The sequence below is a fragment of the Ovis canadensis genome, chromosome 3 (genome assembly GCF_042477335.2).
Source record: "Ovis canadensis isolate MfBH-ARS-UI-01 breed Bighorn chromosome 3, ARS-UI_OviCan_v2, whole genome shotgun sequence".
In the NCBI taxonomy this organism is placed as follows: Eukaryota; Metazoa; Chordata; class Mammalia; order Artiodactyla; family Bovidae; genus Ovis; species Ovis canadensis.
Window position 1 is genome coordinate 34,100,704 of NC_091247.1, and position 15,480 is coordinate 34,116,183.

The following is a 15,480-nucleotide window of genomic DNA, read 5'->3' on the forward strand; positions in this document are numbered from 1 at the left end:
AATCTTTTGATTCCTTTCACCCATTTATTTGGGATCAAAGAAAATCTTTGAAGAAATTTTTAAGAAAACCTTTGTCTTCACTTGATCCAGTTCCATAAACACTGTTTGTTTCACATTCAGTGCTAGCTGCTGAGGGAGCAGGTGAATAAGACAGAATTCCTGCCCACAAGGGGAACATAGTCTGAATGAAGAGACTCATGCAAATAAAGGTCAACACTATAAGATGTATGTCATGAAAGGAGGTATGCACAAAATGGGTACCGAGGTGACCTTAAGATACCCATGGGAGTCGGGGCTGAGGGAGGGAGACCCAGAAGTAATTTGCACCAAGAGAACCAAGCTGAGGAAATCACAAACAGGTGAGCATAGGGAGCCTGGGGTAGAGCACTGGAGGACAAGGATAGTAGGTATGGACAGGAAGAAGGATCTAGAAGAACTGGAGAGATCCACAAAAACTGACCTAGAACAGGGAATTCAGGAACACCAATGAATATATCAAAGAGGGAGCTAGTTATGAGGGGGTAGAATCTAAGCCAGCTAGTAGGCAAGATGAAGAAACAGGAGTCGTTTTTACAAATGCATTGGTAGAGAGACAATAAGCTTGGTTAAAAAAAAAAAAAAGTGTGTATAGACGATTCTGTTAGCTCCATTTGGGGGTAAAAGTATTGACTTTCTTCTGAGACGGAAAGGAATGTTTAACACAAGTAAAGGAAAATTGAATTTGAATATTAGAGTAACACACTGCTATTGAAAAGCATAAACAAAAAAAAAAATAGAAAAGAAAAGCATAAACCAAGAGAAGAAAGAAAACCCAGCCTTGGCACTCTCGTGTCGCTGAAAAAGAACTATTCTCTTTCTCCTTTGCAGTAGCCGTGAGACAGATAAGAATCCGTCATCTGGCTATTGGGAATCGGGTTTAAGTGCTTGTTCCTTCTGTCCTCAGTTAGGGCGGAGGAATTGTTACCCTGTTGCTAAGGGAAAAGGAAGGGGCTGTTCCCAGTTGCCATGGTGACAAGGTGAGCGCGTTCCCTCGATACCGCCGTAAATTTATGAGACGGTGGCCTCTCCTTGTTGCTGTGGCAACTTAGAAGGACTGTTCTCGTCGCCCCTCACCCCCCACCCCACATCCCGTCGCCGTTGCTAAGACAAGGTGGAGGTACGGGCGCTTCTTCCCTCGCCAACCAGTTGCCTTGGAGACGGCGGGTGCCCTGGCCCCGCCCCGCTCGGACTGACAGCGGCGGCCGCATCGCGCCTGCGCAGTGCTCTCTTCCCCCGCAGTCTCTGTGCGTTGAAGCCGGAGACCGCGGCGGCCTCTACTAGGACCCTCCGCCCCGGAGCCGCCGGCCGGAGCCGCAGCCTCAGCCGCAGTGCTCCCCCCCCCACCGCCTGCCCCCTCCCCCACCGCCTCTGCCGGAGCCACCTCGCGCACTGTGAGTCCGGGCCGAGGCGACCGACGCCGTGGGGCTGAGTCAGCGGGAGGCCCGGGCCCGGGCTGGGGGAGGGGAACCGAGCTGCCCCCTTCGCCTCCCCAACCGCGCCCCCGCGCCCCCCAACCGCATCTCCCCCACGCCCGCGCCTCCCTTCCTCCATCCCGCTCTCCCGGGATCCCCGCGGCCTCGGCGGTCAGGCCTCCCCTTTTCTCCCTCCAGACTCACCTGGGGGTTCTTCCCCGCGAGATGCGGCGCTACCGCACCTCCGCTCTGGACAGATTTCCCCCCCACCAAAAAATACTGCCTCCCGTTCGCCCTTGTCCCTTCTCCTTACTCTTCTTGGGCCTGACATCTCCGGCCTCCCCGGTTTTCCCCAGTGATATGCCAGAAAAAGAGTGACAAGGGAGAGAGCGAGGGCAGACTTGGGGGAGGGGGGGACGTTGTGCCTGCCCAAACCTCGGGGCCTCAGGTTTCCTACCCACACGCTCCTGCCCCGGCGGGCGTGGGGAGGCAGGTCTGGACAGTTCTCACTGGCTGCTGAGAGCGTGTGGGGCTTTCCGGCCCCATCACCGTGATCAGCTACTGTTCAGTGGACACCCGCTGGAGCGCGGTGGCCTTCCGTGGGCTGAGCTCTGGCTTTGGCGGGCGCGGTGGAGAGGGACTGGAGGGAGGGGGGAGAAAGGTTGCGTTTGGGAGCTGAAGTTCCTGCGCTTCCAGTGTGGTGTTGTGAAGAAGCATCTTGCAGTACTCTTTAAAATGCTTTCCCCCACTTCACCGGCCCCCACGCCCCCGCAGTACAACTTGGTGTAATAATGGGAGGTTTGGAAACAGGCCTGATAGCCATAGCAAGTGCTTAACTGTTTGTATGTTGAAGGGTTTGTGGCAGGACTTGATCTTTGATACCTATAACTTCCAAGGGGTAACCAACTGGTGAGCGTGAGTTTAAGGTAACGTGCAGAGCCGAAAAGGAGGAACAGAACTGAGGTTTCTCGCTGGTATAGGTTTGAGGCTTGCACTCCCTGCTTGCTGCAGCTGTGAGTCTCTCTGGGGGCTGTCACCTGATAGGGGTTCTAGCATATGTGAACAATTCCCCAGGGTTATGTTTGCTGCCCATCCACCTGCCCATCGTGCATTCCCTGATCTTGGAACAGAGGAGGAGCCCAAATTGTTTTCTTTTTCCCGGAGAATTAAGGCTGAAGTCAGAGTTGGTGCCCATAGCCAAAAGCTCTTAATCAACATGCCTCAACTCGAAGGCTCCTAACTACTTACTGTGTGTACCTCGTTGCCAACTTCCTTTGATTCTTTTTTTTTTTTTTTTGGCTTTAGATTTTAGTGTACTGTCAGAAACTATGTGTAAATATCAGCCAGTTAAATTGTAGAAGCAGCTCAAGTTTTATTGACTTCAGGCTCAAAAAGAGTAGATGGTTCGGTTCTAAAAAATCATGCCGAAGGACACACAGATTTGGAGTTTCTGGCTTGCAAACAGTGAGGAATAACAATTTAGCTCCTTGACTTTGCTCAATCATGGCCTATTGGCAGCCTCCTCAGAACCACTCCCCACCCCCATGCCCATCAGATTAGTTTACAGTAGCAAGGACGGCTGTCGCCCTAGTTTTAAACATAGAGATGAAGTTCAGGAAGACTACTGCCCCCATGTAACAGTGCAGTTTCTTCTGTTTCAAATGCCAGTCTGGGGTTTGGCGGGATGCACCTGCCTGTGGGCTGATGGGAACCACGGGGCCTGAGCGTTACATTCCTTCTGTGTGGTCCTCTCTCTGTCGCATAGCTCACCGAAATACCCGGGCAGGGCCGGAGCAGACAGCTGTGCTGGAGAGCTGCTCCTCCTGGGTTGAGTGTATTTTGGGAATCAGTAATATTTACTGGGGTGGAGGGTGGTGAACTAAGAAGCAAGAAAATGTGTTAAGGCTAGATAGATCAGGAGGGTGTGAGTAAAATGTTCCCTTTGCAGTTTGCCGTGGCATAGGACATTTTCAGAGCATCCCAGTGGTTTTTATATGGGTTAATTTGCCTTTGAAATCCAGACCAGCATTTTATGAGATAATGATGGAATGCCTTTTAAACTGCTGCTGTTGGGAAACTAATACCTGTGCCTTATACGTTGCCTGTTCAGTTGTCACTGAGTCTAATTGTTAGGATCAAGGAAAGGGACATGATTTGAACCAAATTAGACCTACGTCTATGTGATCTGTGTTGTAGTTTTACAGCACTACATTTCCTTGATTCTAAGACACACCAGCAGTTTACCAGCAGCTTTTAGGTAAATTCATTTAATACTACCAGATCAAAATATATATGTTGAATTTAAGGTGCATCCTAATTTCAGGAACATTAAAATATCTGGGAAGTGGCAAGACTTGAAGGAGGGATTTGCATGTCTTAGAACTGAGAATGGTATTTATAATATTCCTGGGTACATGATTATCCTGAGAACGCATGCATTGTGAGGAAGGATTTCCTTAAGTCCTTTCTACTTAGTAAGCCCACCTACTTTTTGGAGTTATGTGTGTAAGATGATTGACTGGAGTTAGGCATGGCAGTTAGCTGTTAAACAGAAGAAAGTTCCAGTGTAGAAATCTAATGCAAGACCTTCATATAGTACCCTCCAGAAGCGGAGCCAACTAGCTGGCAGCAAACATCTTATGAGCTATACCTGAAATAGCCAAGTAACATCTCTCAGGAGCTGAACAGAAAGCGTAATTTTTCAAATCAGAATCATCTGATTTGTTTACAGACACATTTGTAAAGATCCTAAGAAACATGTCCTCCTCCCATAGGACATTAGAAGTAGAGAGAACTTCAGATGATTCAGTATTGTCATTTCCAGATTTTGACATGGGACACCAAGAGTTAGTGACTCGCCTGAGGTCACCCAACTAATGTAGAAAGTATGTGAAAACACTTTGTCAACTGTATGCAGCGTGCAAATTAACATTAGTAGTTATTAGTGGCTGAGTCAGGATTAGCACCCAGATTGCCAGTCTAGGGCAATTCTTCAATGCCATGTTACCTCATCCTTCATTTTTAATATTCCAGAGGGTTTTAATAAAAGTAATTTAGTAGTCTTTAATTAGCCCTGTTGACAAGGGCTTGTTTTATTGTCTGAGATGTCACAGAGCCAGGTGAAATTGAGTGTCACACTGTCTAATTATTTATTCTTGCCACCTTAAAAATAATCATTTTCCCTCATGCATTTCCACTTCAAGAAAGTTTTTCCTTCCTTAAATTTGAATCATTTAACATAAAGCAAATGCAAAAGGTGGGTATCTGAAGTCATCTCAGCTTCTTATCCACAAGGCTACTGCTGTATTCCAGGAAACAAGGTGGAGAGGGCTGAAAGGGGGCAGAGAGGAGGCACAAACTGGATTATCTTCCAGCTCCCAGAATGTAACCTTCAGTGGTTCCCGGAAGCCATAGAAATTCTAGTCCCCGGCTTCCCTTGTGGCTCGGTGGTAAATAACCCACCTCCCAATGCAGGAGATTCTGGTTTGATCCCTGGGTCTGGAATATCCTCCAGAGAAGGAAATGGCAACCCACTCCAGTATTCTTGCCTGGAAAATCCCATGGACAGAGGAGCCTGGCAGGCTACAGTCCATGAGGTCACAAAGAGTTGGACGTGACTTAGTGATTAAACAACACCATTCTTGAGAAAGGGAGATGGTCTGGCCTCTAGAAGCAGACAAACCTGAGTTCAAGTCCCAGTCCCACCACTTCCTGGCCGTGTGGCCTTGGGTAACTTACGGACCTTGAGTGCCAGTGTTCTCATCTGCAAGCCTGAAATGATAACCATCTGTTTTACAGGGTGGTTGTGAGGATTAAATGAAAGGAAGTATGTAGAGTACCTGCTTAATAAAGAATAGCAACCATCCGTTTATATTACTGAAGTATAAAATAAAAAATAATGGTTTCAAAATTTTATCAGGACCCAAGTCCATCTTGGACCCTCAATTGAGCAACCCCCCATCTCCCAGCAGCCCTTTCGGTTTGTTTGACATGCACAGAGGGCTTTATCCTGTGAAGACCTGGCATTTGCAGTGTTATTTCAACTGCCAAAATAGGAGTATATGAACTGCCCCTTTGTCTCCATGTATTCAGCTGACCTGGTTATCTGAAAGGCTGGCAGGGTGGGAGCAGTTGAGGAGGAGAGCACAGACTTGGTGTGTTTGAGTGTGTTGTGGGGGCGGTTAGTCCTCCGTTGGGGAGGCCAGTCTGGGGAGGGATCTTAATTTGAAATGGAAAAGCTGCTGAGCTGTCCCTCGTGAGTAAAGCTCGCAGTGGCCTTCATTCAGTTCCTCTGCTCTTAGAGGCGTTGCTTTCATCAGTGACTGTGCTCTGATCAGCTCTGCATCTGGGAGACATGGAGAGCCAGGGAGAGGAACAATCCATCTTCAGAGGGAGACCGCCTTGCTAGTGAGCAGAGTAAAGAGAGGTCATTTGGGGTGGCACCAGTTCCAGGCAGAGTCAACCACATAATTAGGGAGCCAGGACAAGCCATTCAGGTGGAGCACAAATGAACTTAAATTCCTAAAAAAGTCTCATTTGGAAAGAAAATACTCCTAAATAGGCACGTAAAAACTGAAAATTAAAACACAATAATTTTTACCTCCAGAAAGTGGAATTTGAGAGTGGAGGAGTGAAAAGGAGACTCAAGGGAGAACTTCTCCTTTTTTCATATATAATTCTATATGTGAATTCTGTCTATATGTGAATTGTCCTTTTTTCATATATAATTCTATATATAAATTCTATGTATATGTGATTTCTCCTTTTTTCATGTAATTCTATATGTGAATTGTTATAAGAAGCAGGTATACTTTTGTATTGAGGTTGGGAGGAGAAGGGGGTGACAGAGGATGAGATGGTTGGGTGGCATCACCGACTCAATGGACATGAGTTTGAGCAAACTGGGAGATAGTGAAGGACGGGGAAGGAAGCCTGGCATACTGCAGTCCGTGGGGTTGCAAAGAGTCGGACATGACTTAGTGATTGAACAATGAACAACAAAATGCTTTTGTGATTTAATGAAGACCAATAGGGTTGGTAGTGGTTGTTTTCCAGTAATCACATCTTGGTGTGTAAAAAGCAAATGCCTTTACTTGGAGCCGGCACTGCTTGGGGCAGATAGGGTTAGACTACTTCCTTCCAACAGGCTGAGCTGTTTGTACCAAACCAGGGTCAGGAAGATCCCTGGAGAAGGGAAAGGCTACCCACTCCAGTATTTGGGCCTGGGAAATTCCGTGAACTGTATAGGCCATGGGGTCGCACAGAGTCAGACACGACTGAGCGACTTTCACTTTCAGACTTGTAGGTAAACTCAGGACCTTCCAAAGTGGCTGCTTCCTGGCAGCCCAGTATTCATCACTGACCTCCTACCTCACTGCCTTTTCCTAGTCTTTTCATTCCCTTCTTGAGAATGATCCCTTCCTTCTCTTGAATGGTTGACGTAATCATTGCTATTCTAATATGCTAATTTAACTTTCAACTACTGATGAAAATGGCATCTAACTAGATGACCTTTATGAAAAATCCATGCCCCTTATATCCAGAGAAAAACATGATCTGAAAGGATGCTGCTGCTGCTACTGCTGCTCAGTCACTTCAGTCGTGTCCAACTCTGTGCAACCCCATAGATGGAAGCCCACCAGGCTCCCCCATCCCTGGGATTCTCCAGGCAAGAACACTGGAGTGGGTTGCCATTTCCTTCTCCAGTGCATGAAAGTGAAAAGTGAAAGTGAAGTCGATCAGTTATGTCAGACTCTTAGCGACCCCCTGGACTGCAGCCTACCAGGCTCTTCCGTCCGTGGGAGTTTCCAGGCGAGAGTACTGGAGTGGGCTGCCATTGCCTTCTCCAGATCTGAAAGCATACTTGTACCCCAGTGTTCACTGCAGCACTGTTTACAGTAGCCAAGACATGGAAGCAGCCTAAACATCCATCAGCAGAGGAATGGATAAAGATGTGATACATTTCTACAATGGAGTATTACTCAGCTATTAAAAAGAATGAAATAATACCACTTGCCATAACATGGATAGACCTAGAGATTGTCATACTGAGTGAAGTAAATCAGAGAGGGAGAAATATTGTATGACATCTTTTATATATGGAATCTAAAAAACGATACAAATGAACTTACTTACAAAACAGAAAGAGACTCACAGACTTAATATCTTTAACTTACGGTTGCCTGTACACACGGCTATATTTAAGATGGACAACCAACAAGGACCTACTGTATAACACACAGAATTCTGCTCAATGTTATGGGGCAGCCTGGATGGGAGGGGAGTTTAGAGGAGGATGGATACATGTATATGTACGGTTGAGTCTCCTTGTTGTTCACCTGAAGCTATGACAACCTTGTTAATGGGCTGTACCTCAATACAAAATAAATTTTTTTTTTAAAGAAAAATCCATGCCCCTTACTTAGCATCAAGAGGGCTTGAAGTATAGGTGTGCATCTGAAATGCTGACGACCTCTATTACGGTAGCTGGATTTCAGATCGGATCTGGCCAATAGAGTACAACTTTGCACAGCAATTTTTTAACCACTTCTCCTAGGAATCACTGATAACTGACAGAATTATTAAATATTGTTGAGCTTTAATTTTCTCATAAGTTTCAGTCCTGTTTTCTAGCCAGATATCCTGTTTATTATAGGAGGATGACACACCTATCATCAGACACGTGCTTTGACTTAGCCCAGAGCTAGCATGGGTTGTGCTGAGTAATCCACATTCCATCACCCAACCCTCCCTTTGGCCAAGAGTACAAATTTGTGTGACAGTTGGCCAATGATGGTTTTTCCTCTGTGTAGAGTTGACTGCCCCATACCAGCTTCAGTCTAGTATCTTGTTCTTACTAGCATCATGCCCTGCCAACTTTGTTAAATGGGAGTAACATAACACTGGTGTTTTGAGCTTTGGACATGTCATTTGCCTGAAGTAAATAAATATTTGGTCTATCTAAATGTTTTGACTCAATGCAAAATGATTTTTTTCCTGAAACTATTTCCTGTATATAGGAGATGCATGCCAGTGGTGTGATATGTTTAAAATAACTGAGCAAGAGCATGTCTTCAAATCTGCCCTGTCATTTTGACAGTATGTATCAAAAGCCTTAAAAGGAACATACCTTTAGATCAGAAATTGCTGTTCTAGGAATATTGAGAAAATCAGAGTTGTATATAAAAGTACCTATACAATCATTTTTATTAATGCAAAATTATTCATTATAATCATTATTAACATAATCAAATAGTTAAAACAACCAAAAGGATCAACAATTAGGCATTTGGTCAGTTCACCCAGATAGAATATTGCACAGGCATTAAAAATCTCCTGGAATATTTACTGATATCAGAAACTTTTGATATAATCAATGCAAAAAGGATACAAAATTGTGTCCAGAATGATACCAGTTTTACTTTAAAGGATATGAAAAGGTACTGGAAGGGTGTATGCCAAAACCATCAATGATTATCTTTAAGTAACAGGAATACTTTTTTTTTCTGAGTGCTTTTTCAGTGTTTTCCAAACTTTTCTGCATTAAGCAGCTATAACTTTTATTACAAAATTTTTAAACCAATGATGTATAGATTCCAGGAAGTAGAGCAATCTCTAAGAAAACCCCAAGGTATTTAATTTTTTACAATTTTGTTTCACTGTGGTTTTGATTAAAGATAAACACTTCTCAAAGGCGTTCGTTTGGATGCTGCTTCATTTCTTCTTTAAGAGAGAGCATGCCGGGAGTATGACTGTGTGGGTGTGTGACTAAAAACACAGCCTAGAGACTCCCAAGTCCAATCACCCAAATGAAATAGTTCCTCTTGACTCAAATGAGATGTAAAAAAAAAATTATAAAAAGAGAATGTCTTACAAAATAGTCTTCTTTGCCTCTTAACTTTTGCTGTTTAAGCTTATCAGGTTTCAGTAAAACCCTGTATGGCACAGGGCTCCATTTTAGGGGGGCTTTTTCTTCCCAAGCCTTTAAAGATTCTCTGGTGGTGTGGTTCCCCCATGGCTCAGGAGCCTGATTTGAGGCTTTCTCTCTTGCAAGAGTTGGACATGACTTAGTGACTAAACCACCACCACCACTTTTGTTTTGGTGGTTGTGTACCTATCTGAACTACCTGTTTTGAAAGACTGTGCCCAGGCCTCCGGCAGCCTCCTCTCTCCCTTTGCCCTTGGCCATATTCTGTTCTGCCATGGCCCTTTTTCTTGCAAGCATGGAAATTTTGGGTGCCCGCCAGTGGCCACCTGATGACAGAAGCCCTCAAGGGGATGGACTGGGCAAGTCCCTGGAGCTGCTGGCTGTGAAGGGACAGGCTGGCCCGGAAGCTGTCCTCTCGCTCATTTTCCCATCCACGCACACACTGTGCATCATGTCAATGGCCTGTCCAATGGGCTGATCGCTGTCCTCCACCCACGGTGGTGTCTGCCCACCTCTGAGCACTGGGGAGCCCAGACGTAGACTTGAGGAACCGTGTGGCCTGTCACACAGCTCAGCCTGTGTTGTGATATAAAATGTTTTCTTAAGCAGGATCTGCTGCTTCCTCCAAGTGGTTCTGACTCCCCAAACAACCGCCCCAGACGGGGTAGAGGCCTCTCCTGCCCTCAGGAATTGTTGATGAGCAAGTCTTTGGGTATGGTTTGCTGGAGATGCTCCACCACCTGGAAAGAGTGATTGAGGAAGAAGCATTCATCTTCTCTTGAGGGTGTTACTGTCCTGGTCACTTTGTAATTTCAGTGTTGTTTCCTAACTGGTAAGAAATGAAATCTTAGCTCCCCTGAGTCAGCAGTATCCTAGCTGAACTACTGTGTGTTGTGCCATGTGAAAGGGGCAGGCTTTGAACCACTGGATGAAATTAAATATCCCTTCCTGTGTGAGGAGTATCTCCAGTTAGGGTAATACAGACTGTGTAGCTAGACCTTTCTGTAGCACCAGACTCTTGGCAGATGGCGGTCAGCCCCTTCTCCCATCCCTGCAGATTATTGCCACTTATCAGGGACTCAGGTTTAGTCTCTGATCTGTTCTGATTTTAGATGGTAGAGTTCACAGCTGAAAGCTCCCAGTTTGGGCATCCTATTAACACCTTTAAGTGACAGGACCACTGCTAAGTGAAGAGACATGTTATGCTGGCCCTAAAATAGCAAGGTGCAGTGTTTTGAGACTTGATAAGACTTGTATTTCCCAGGAGGTATAGTTTCCAGGTTTATAGGTTATTCATATAAATTTACATATTGTCATCTCAAGGGCTTATTCTAAGTGTACTCTCAACAAGTATACTTTCTGTTTTGCATTCTGAGTCATTATGGGGTGTAAAAGAAATGAGATTCAGCCCCTATCCATGAGAGACTGCAGTCTGGTTTAGAAGATAAGGTGGATGTGTGGAATGACCCGTGTGCATGACAACACTGGACATCGGTGATATATCTTTGTTGTGTAAGACACGGTCTTTGCCCTTAAGGAACTCAGCTAACATTCTGGCGAGAGAATTGGACACAAATTTATATAGATCGCTATAACACCAGGGGATGGAAACTCCAGCAGTGATGGGAAGGGGTGCTTTGGTAACCCTGGGCACAAGAGTGACTCTGAGCCTGTAAGAACCCTGGAAGGCTTCAGAGAGGGAGGCACATCACCGCTGATGGGCAGGGTTGACAGAGGGTCCCGCCCACCAGAGGACAGATGAGTAAGAGAGTTCAGGCAAAAGAAATGAAAAAAACAGTATTGTGTTAAGTCACTAGCACTGTAGAGTCTAAATTCAAAAAGGACTCTGAGAGGAAAACAATCATTGTGAACCAGAGAAATCAGAAAAGACTTCACAGAGGAAGCAGAACCTGAGCTCATCTTGAAGACGAGCAGGACACCAGAGAGGGCTTTCCACGAGGTAAGGGGCCATGTCCTGGAAGGACTGGCTGGCTGAGGAGCATAAGTAGGTCACCCTTATCAGATTGAGTCTGAGAATTTGGACAACATTGGTAACAGTCAGAAATTAGGAAGTTGGAGAGACAGTTTGAAGATAAGTTTTGGCTTAGGCACAGAGAGCTAAAGGTGACAGTTGGTGACATCCAAGTGGAGTGATCCCAAAAGCCCAGAAGCTGAGGGTGAGGTTGGATGGAGCTGTGGGTGTGAGAGTCAACAATACAGAAACACTGGCTTCTCTGAAAGGCGGGGGGTGTGGAGGGGGGGATCTCTCCAGGGGTCTTGGGTACAGAGCACAAAGACCAGAGCTCCTGGTAGTAAGCTTTGAGAATTGCCCATAATGAGGGAAAAAGTGAAGCACTGTGGGAAATAGGAGGCTTCAGCAGCAAGGGCAGAGCACTTCAGGGTGGCCGGTTCAACTAGACTCAAGGCTTTATCCAGATGAAAATCGTGGCAAGAGTGTTGTTCCAGTAAAACCCTGGAGTTGGAAGCCAAGTTGGATAGGGTGAAGCGGGACCTGGGTGTAGAGAAAGTAGAGGCGATGGTGGTCACCAGAGAGCAGCAGAGAAGGGGAGGAAAGCAGTGACCAGAAGCAGCAGATCAAACATTTGTTTTGTTGTAACTGTATTCTTGATCAGCAAACAGATATAAAATTTTAGTCAGCATGTATTTTTTCTGTTTATATAATTTTTCTGTATTAAAGTATGCTTCATCTATAGATTTCTCTGTATCAACATAAGCCCTATATTTATCACTTCAAATATGCCATTCCTTCTGTGGTATTCCATTACATTGATACCAAAATGTGCTTAACCGTCAATCTATTACTGAGCAGTTGGGGTGTTTCCAACATTTTGCAAGTGTAAATTTCTCTGCTCTGAACATCACGGTATAGATTACTCTTTCTTTTGTGGGCTATTTCGTCAGGGGTATATCCTATAAAGTAGAATTACTGAGGCAAAGCTCACAAACAATGTTGTGTTTTTTTTTAACTGAGATATAATTGACATAGCAACGTTATATTGGCTTTGATGACTCAACATTTGTATATACCTGAAAATGATCACAATAAATCTAGTTAGCATCCATCACCACACATAGTTACAGATTTTTTGTTGTGCTCTTCTAAGATCTGCTCTCTTAGCAACTTTCAAATAGACAATACTGTATTATTAACTATAGTCACCATGCTGTCCATTATATTCCCCAGCACTTACTTATTTTATAACTGGAAGTTTGTACCTTTTGACCACCTTCACCCACTCCCCCACTCCCAATCTGGCAACCACCAATCTGTTCTCTGTATCTATGAGTTCAGTGCTTTTCGATCTCACGTATAAGCGAGATAACACAGTATGTCTTTCTGTGTGCAGCTTATTTCTCTTAGCGTTAAGCCCTCAAGGTCGATCCGTGTTGTAAATGGCAAGATTCCTTTTCTTTTTTATGAATGAATAATATTCCCATTGTGTATGTATACAGTTTCATTACCCATTCATCCACTGATGGTTAGTTAGATTGCTTTCATGTTGTTGTTTCAATAGGCTTATTATACATTGTTCTCCATGGTGATCCGACTAACTTACAATCCGAGTAAGAGTTTGGTATCAACTTAGAATGATTTCTTATAATAAGAAGATCTCAGCATGTTTGATGGTGGGAAGGAAAAGGGGTTATCTGAGGGAAAAAGTCTTAATTTCTATTGCAAAATGATTACCTAGCCAAGGCCCCAAACTCAAGATATTTATTGAAAGTGGCTTCAGATGCAATAAAAAAACATTTTAACATATAAAAAAAAACCCAAGAGAGAAGGGGAGGAAACAGGAGTAATCTTGAGGACACCAGGGCAGGGGTAACTTTGTAGGAGAGGGAAGGGCTGCCTTCCTCTGAGACTGGTAGGAGGAGAGAGTGGGGCTCTTTCTATCCCTGACTTGCAGAGTGAAGTCCAGGGGAAATGGCTGGAGTTCCTGCTAATAAAAGACCTTTTCCTTAGTGAGATAGAGCCAAGGCCAGTTGCTGAGGTGGAGTGAGGTCCTGAAGGTCTGAATTAACCACTGTGAGAAATGAGCCTGGGCGTTTGAGAGATGAATGAAAGTCTTGTTGTGCAAGGGTGGGGGCTGAGTTGGACCCATGAATTCCTAATGGGCTAAGTCTCTGAAGTCCTGTAGTCTAGAGAAGCAACAGTAACTAGAGGGGCACAAGGAAGGGGGCAACTTGGCATTCTCAGGGCAAGGTTTCTGGGGAGGCAGAGTTTGAGATGGCAGTGGAGCAGCTGGCCCTGAGGTCAGAGGTGGAGGGAAGCACTGCAAATTGAAGACAGGCGCTGGTTGTCAAAGGAATGAGGGGGAGAGTCATTACAGGCTCCAGTGAGGACAGAAAGAGGGGTGTGGAAAATGAGGGATGAGCAGGAAGGAGGTTACTGACTGAAGAAGATTTTAATTTTAAACTTTGGCAAAGGCTGTTTTTACTTTTATATAAGTTTTAAGTCTTAGTCTTTTAGGTTTTACATTTATATCTATGATCAATTTTGAGTTAATCTTTGTATATGATGCAATGTATGATCTGTTGCTGTTGCTGTGTTTTGCATAGAAGTATTCAAGTTTCTGAACATGAGTTTGAGTGAACTCTGGGAGTTGATGATGGACAGGGAGGCCTGGCGTGCTGTGATTCATGGGGTTGCAAAGAGTCGGACGCGACTGAGCGACTGAACTGAACTGATTCAAGTTTTCCAGCACCATTTGTAGTTTCTCACCATCCCATATGGGATCTTAGTTCTCCAACTAGGGATCAAACCCATGCCCCCTGCACTGAAAGGCAGAGTCTTAACCACTGGACTGCTGGGGAAGTCCCTGTTTTTACTTTTACTTATTCACCTTTGTAGAATGTTTGGTTTCTCTCTCTCTCTCCTTTTTTTTTTTTTTTTTTTGTGTGTGTGTGTGTAGAATGTTTTTTCTTCTTAACATGGGCACGTATTACCAACAACATTTTTTTAACTAATTGAAATCTCTGGAGTGGAGCTGTGCCTCCAGGGTGTGGCAGGATTATGCTGAGGTTGATGAAGGAGAAGTGAAGATGGAAGAGCATCACAGAGTCTGACTTGATAAGGTGCTGGCACCCTGAGGGGTCTCTGCTTGTCAGCCATTGCTCTCATGGTTGCAGCTTGTCACTACAGAGTGGAGTGGCACCCAACCACCAGTCCGTATCCACCTACACAATTTTAGCATTTAAAACCTGAGCAGGCCAACCTTCCCTAGGTTTGGGAGCCATATTTTTGATGTCCTATAGTGTGGGCCTGGCTGTTTCCCACTCTGCCCAAATGTCCTACTCAGCCATTCCTCTCTGACCTCTGTCCATGAAGATGTTTCCTCCAGGCAGAAAGCAACTTGCCAAGAACACGGTTTTGTGAGCAGGGTGTGAGTTCCACCTCAGCCTCACTCATCCCCTCCCAGGGTGCTCTGTGCAATGTGCAAACTATATACCTGTATATCGCAGCCTTGTTTCTCTCTTGCCTGTTTTGAAACTTGCCTAAGGCCCTTGCCTCATCTGACCCCCTTCCTTCTCACGTCCTCCTCAACCATCCACTTTGACCCTGACTCTGACTGACACCGTTGGTTGTGGCCTGTCTGTCACTTGCCAGACTCACATTACCTCCATGCTTCAGCAGAAGCCCCTTACACAGCTAACCATGCACAGCAATCACAAGGGCCAAGCAGGGGCCTGAGCAAGATGGAAACACATGGAAAGTGAGTGCCAGCATCATCAACACAGGGATGTGAAAAAGCCCAGGCCAGTACCTTGTATCCTTTCCAGGGCCTTCAGCTGAGTCTAAACCTTGCCTGAACATTCTGAAATATCAATAAGTGATGTTTCATTAAAGCCAGGACTAAGCAGGAGTATGGTTCCCAGCCAGTCCCTACCAGGAAGGAACACACAGTGCAGGCCCCAAGCCAGGTGGGGTAGGCACCAAGGTGCATTGTTTTGCGTGGAGAATTAAACAGGCTTTTTTGTAAACCTGACCCCCCGCTGTTGATCTTCTCTCTTTCCTCCTAGTCAGCCTGGGTCTGAGTAATTCTCTCTTGGCTCCTTGTTAGTAAAATGAAGAGGAAGACT

The 15,480-nt window shown here is 45.2% G+C and overlaps 1 protein-coding gene across 3 annotated transcripts in view; it reads left to right on the plus strand.

The window, feature by feature from the left end:
- The first annotated feature begins 1,010 nt into the window (after positions 1–1,010).
- MAPRE3 (microtubule associated protein RP/EB family member 3) overlaps positions 1,011–15,480 on the plus strand; it is a 55,352-nt gene continuing 40,882 nt past the window's right edge. The window contains exon 1 of one of the 3 annotated variants that reach the window (XM_069580276.1): positions 1,011–1,430. The gene's annotated coding sequence lies outside the window, so the exon portion shown is untranslated. The remainder of the gene's footprint in view (positions 1,431–15,480) is intronic. The other 2 variants (XM_069580275.1, XM_069580277.1) reach the window with 2 other exon arrangements.